Source organism: Carcharodon carcharias, chromosome 15 (genome assembly GCF_017639515.1).
Source record: "Carcharodon carcharias isolate sCarCar2 chromosome 15, sCarCar2.pri, whole genome shotgun sequence".
Classification (NCBI taxonomy): domain Eukaryota; kingdom Metazoa; phylum Chordata; class Chondrichthyes; order Lamniformes; family Lamnidae; genus Carcharodon; species Carcharodon carcharias.
This window is the reverse complement of record NC_054481.1, coordinates 14,448,357-14,454,356: the sequence shown is the minus strand read 5'-3', so window position 1 is coordinate 14,454,356 and position 6,000 is coordinate 14,448,357.

Here is a 6,000-nt window from a genome sequence, read left to right as displayed (position 1 = left end):
CCCCAGGTGTGGATATCCCACCCCCACCCCCGCCTCCGAGAGCTGCCAGTCAGTCAGACATCGGCAGTTCCCCAATGCCCTTGGCCCCACAGGGGAGAGTGGTGGTAGCTGCTGGCAATGCACCATCAGAGGTCCAGGTTCAGCGAGGGAGCCAGGACACGGATGAATGAGGTTGGGATGGGGGTTGTAAGGGGGCAGTTGCTGGCTGTGATGGGGAGGGTGGGGGGGGCAGGGGAATCAGAAGAAAGTGCAGGGGTTGGCCCTCATTGGACCCCCTTCCCATGCCAGATCCTTCCATCAGGTATTGAGGGTGGGAGCCTATAAGCAAAGACGACAGGCTAAGGCTTCAAGCTCCCGGCATGGCAACTGTACCACCTGCAGCCCGTTAAATACCAACATTAATTGCCAACATTTTAAGGGCCTCAACTGGCATCAGAGTGGAGGCGGGAAGTTGGCAGGGTCCCAACCCCACACCATCTAGCCCAGTTAGCTATCCAACCTGCCTCCAATCTCACCTTGCATTATATTGTGCCCACGAACATCCATAATGCATCTTAACTCCAATGTTTGGAAGAGCACTACCATCTGTTCCAATACCTCAGCTCTGCAAATGTTTCCTTTTCAATTATGTGGCCTATTCCCTTTCAAAAGTTCGTGCTGAATTTTTTTTCCATTATCCTTAAATCCAGGTTACTCCAGATCATAGCGACTCACCAGGTGAAAGAAATTAGCCCCACTGTTCCTCAGATCAAATTACCAAAACTAAGGGCAGGATTTTCCAGCCCCGCCCACTGCTGGGATCTTCCGGTTCCGCTGAAAATCAATAGATTTTTGGCTGGGTCACCAAATCTCCCACGGCAGGTCCCACCTTAACGTGACCGGATAACCCCGGCCTAATTTGCCAATTATCTTAAAAATTATTTTTTGTGATGGTCCAAATATGTTAGGTTTAATACAACCTTTTTTGCCCCCTTTTAGAAAGTATTATATTGTAACATAATGACTGTGCAGAGTATTATGCCTAATCTTTACAACAATCTACAATTTTGACACTATCTTACAAACACTGAGATATTTTATAATATTACTCCGGGGTAGGTGACTTCAATATGCATGTGACCTTTTACAAGTATTAGTTCCAGGAATCATAGAATGGTTAGAGCACATGATGAGACTGTTTGGCCCATCGTGTCTGTACTGGTTCTCTTAAGGATTCACCTAGTGCCACTCTCGCGCCTTTCCTCCGGAGACTTGCAAATTTTTCATTTTCAGATAATGATTCGATTCCCATTTGAAAGCCTCAATTAGCCCTGCCTCTGCTACCCTCTAGGCAGCACATTCCAGATCCTACCCACTCGCTGCACACAAATATTTTACTTATGTCACCATTGCTTCTTTTGCCAATTACCTTGAATCTATGCCCTCTGGTTCTCATCCATCAATGGGAACAGTTTCTCCCTATCTCCTCTGTCCAGACCACTCTTGGTTTTGAATGCCTCTATCGAATCTCCTCTTAACCTTCTCTTCTCCAAGGAGAACTGTCCTAACTTCTCCAATTTCTCATCATAACTGAGGTTCCTTATCCCTGGAACCATTCATGTGAATCTTCTCTGTACTCTCTCTCATGTCTTCCAATCCTTCCTAAAGTGTGGTGTCCAGAACTGGATGCAATATTCCAACCGAGGCAGAACAAGTGTTTTATACAAGTTAACATAACTTCCTTGCTTTTGTACTCTCTACCCCAATTGATAAAACCCAGGATGCTGCATGCTCTATTAGCTGCTCTCTCAACCTGTCCTGCCATCTGCAATCATTTATGTACATATACACCCAGGTCCCTTTGCTCCTCCACCCCCTTTAGAATTGTACCCTTTATTTTATATTGTCTCTCTCCGCATTCTTCCTACCAAAATGAATCACTCACACTTCTCTACATTAAATTTCATCTGCCACTTGTCCCCCCATTCCACCAAGTTGCCTATGTCCTTTTGAAGCTCTACACTATCCTCCTCATGGTTCACAATGCATCCAAGTTTCGTTTCATCTGCAAATTTTGAAATTTTGTCCTGTACACCAAAGTCATTAATATGTACCAAGAAGAGCAGTGGTCCTAACACCAATCCCTGGGGAGCTCCATTATAAACCTTCCTCCAGTTGGAAAAACAACCTTTCACCACTACTCTTTGTTTCATGTCACTCAGTCAATTTTGTAACCATGTTGCTACTCGCAAGTCTGTTGTGCAGCACTTTATCAAATGTCTTCCGGAAGTCCATGTGCACCACATCTACTACATTACCTTCATCAATCCTCCCTGTTACCTCATCAAAAAAGCAAATTATTGAAACACAATCTGCCCTTGACAAAGTCAGGCTGACTTTCCTTAATTAGCCTGCATTTGCCCAAATGGCAGTTAATTTTGTCCTGAATTATCATCTCTAAAAGCTTCTGACCACCAAGGCGAAATTAACCTGTAGTTGCTGGGCTTATCTGTACACCCTTTTTAAACAAGGGTGTAACATTTGCAATTCTCCAGTCCTCTGACACCAGTCCTGAGTCTAAGGAACATTAGAAACTTATGGCCAAAGCTCCCTAATTTTGCTCTCACTTCCTTCAGTATCCTGGGTGCGTCTCATCCAGCCCTGGTGCCTTATCAATTTTAAGTACGGACAGCCTATTCAATACCTCCTCCTTTTCAATTTTGACTCTTAAAGTGCCTGAACTACATCCTCTTTCACAATAACCTAGGCAGCATCTTCTTCCTTGCTAAAGACAGATGCAAAGTATTCATTTAATACCTCGGCCATTCCCCCTGCTTCCATACGTAAATCCCCTTTTGGTCCCAGCCCTTTTACTATTTATATGCCTATAGAAGACTTTTGGATTTTGTTTATGTCAGCTGCCAGTTGCTTCTCATACTCTCTCATTGCTTCACTTATTTGCTTTTTTAAGTCCCCTCTGAACCTTCTAAACTCAGTCTGGTTCTCAATGGTATTATCTACCTGATATCTAACATAAACACACTTTTTCTGCTTCATCTTAATCTCTATCTCTTTCATCATCCAGGAAGCTCAGGATTTGTTTACCCAGCCTTTCACCTTTGTGGGAATATACCTTGGCTGTCCTTGAACTATCTCTTCTTTAAAGGCAGCGATTGTTCAGTTACAGTTTTGGTTGTTAACCTTTGATTCCAATTTATCTGGGCCAGATCCATTCTGGAGTCCCCCCAGTTAATGGACTACATTGGACTACTTACTTTGGATTGTTCCTTGTCCTTTGCCATAGTGAACCTAAACCTTATAATACAATGAACACTTGGCCCACCTCATTCTCAAGAACTAGATCCAGCATTTCTCATTGGACTTGGAACAAATTGCTGTAGAGAATTCTCCTGAACACAATCTAGGAACCGTTGCCCCTCTCTGCCCTTTACACAACTACTATCTCAGTCTATATCTGGATAATTAATGTCCCCCATTATAACTACTCCATAATTTTTGCACCTGTCTGCAATTTCCTTGCAAACTTGTTCCTCTACATTCACCCCACTTGTTGGTGGTCTATAGCCTACACTAATAATATAATTGCACCTTTTTTGCTCCTTAGGTCTAGACAAATAGATTCTGTCCTTGACCCCTCTGGGATATCCTCCCTCTCCAGCACTGAAATGTTCTCCTTAATCAATACTACCATCTTCCTTTCATTCCCTTCCCTTCCTATCTTTCCTGAACATCATGCATCCAGGAATATTTAATATTTAGTCCTGCCTTCCCTTGAGCCAGGACTCAACACAAAGTTATCAACGCAATTTCATATTTCCACATGGCTATTTATGTCTGCAAGATCACTAAACAAATCAGGATAAATGTGACATGCAACTAAATCATTTCAGGCAGAATTTATTCAAATGATCTGTGTAGTCCATTAATTCTCATTCTGTGAAGAAAACACCATGAGAAATCAGCCAATAATGAACAGATCATCATGGTCTCCTTGGGGTATATTTTCATCAAGTAGAAGAAATTAAGAGGAAATCCCACATTTCATCAAAATCAATGACCCATTAACAAAATTGCAGGTGCAATTTACTAATTTATTAGCTGAAGCCAAAAGAAAGTCGATCAAAATGCACCACTAAGAAGACAGTTTTGAGCTTCTCAAACAGCTAATGAGCCACTTAACTTGTATAAATGTCAAAACATTTCTTCATCTAACTGGGGACAAAATTTTTAAAAGAAACAGATTATCAACAAAGAAAAGCCCATGTTAAAGATTGGAGGATGTATTTTCCTCTTGCAACATCTGGAATCTTAGTTTTCATGAGGAGTTTTCAAGGGACAGAAAACCATTGGGTCAGGTCTCCATCCCCCTCCACTTCAATGCTTCAGAGTTTCCTGGAGTTTGCCAAAATTACATTACAGGACCAGTGACCAGAGCAGGAGCAGGCCCAGAGTTTCAATGATAACTAGGTGGGCCTTCCAGACCTGCTACCTCTTCAACAGTCCACTGCTTTTTTCTAGTGGGAGTACCTGGAGAAATATTGCCTGTAGACTGTAGTTAAGGGTTCACAGAGCAGGTGAAGGATCGATGAGAAGTTCAGAACGGTTGTAGGAACCACGTCCACTCTCCCCCAGCAGCCTCCCCACCCCCCCCCACCCCCCTCCTCCCCACTTCCCCCCCAACCAGCCAAGGTGATCATTGGGCCTTAAGGTCTTCCAACTGCTATTGTCAAGCAAGAGCCAGAAGGCCCAAGAATTGGTGACAAGGAGCATAAATCGAGGCCTCTGAGACTGTGGTTTTTACCTTTCAGGCAGGTTTCTGCTGGCATTGCAGCTGAAGATTATGTATTTCCACATTTCTCCATCTACATGAAAACACAAATGAACTTCATCTTTTGAAGCTTCTTCCTTATCACCATCTGTAGGATTTTGGAGTTTTGCCTGGCTGTTGTCCCACATGACGGTTTATTTTCTTAAAGATGGCTTGCAGTCTTTTATTTAATTTAAAGCAAATGTTCCCTGGTGTGAATGCTATTAACTGACTTTATTTGGAAAATACTGTCATTGTACTTGTGTAATTGGAGTTTGTAAATATAACAGGAAATAGGGATTGCTAGAACATTTTAGTTGATTTAAAAATAACACTGAAAACTCCCCTCAGAGTAGGCTCCAATGAACAAATAAATGCATCAAAACAGGTGTCACAAATCAAAATATTCTATGAGGTTGCTCCCATTTCAGGTAAATCTCATGTCTTAAACGTTCACATTACCCAGTAACAACAAGCTTGTATCCACTGCACTCTCAGTTTAACTCCTTTACACATTCATAGCTCTATATTCTAGGCTTTTTTGAGCTGTCAGCTGTTAAGGTCAAGCAAGCCACTCAGTTGTAGCACCGAAAGGTGGAAAGAAAAACCCATCCTTGCCAGAGAGTCCCCACCCCAACAGTGAATATATTTAAAAAAAGGTTGGAAATAGAGCGGTTTGCTAATGATTTCACGGGTCTATTTGCAAATCCTTAGATATTGAAGCAGTTCATGCCCACATGCACAAGACCTGGATGTTGATAGTGGGAGATTTATTAATGGCAATGCCATTGAACGTCAGTGGAGAGTGGCTGGGCTCTCTGGTCATTGTCTGGCACTTAAGGGCAAGTAACATTTATCCCACATATCAGCTCCTTAAGTGCCAGAGAATGACCAGCTTCAACAAGAGAGAGCCTAGCCACTCCTCCTTGGCATTCAATGGATTGTCTTCACTAAATCTCCCACTATCAACATCCTGACATGTACCAATGATAGGAAACGCCAGTGGACCAGCTCGTTAAATGTCATGATTACTGGATGAGGTCAGAGGCTTTGCATGCTGCACTGAGTGTCTCACCTCCTGACTCCCCAAAGCCTCTGCACCATCCTTCAAGGTGCAAGTTCAGAACATGATGGAAGACTCTCCACTTGCCTGCAAGGTTGAGTTACAACAACGCTCAAGATGCTTGACGCCA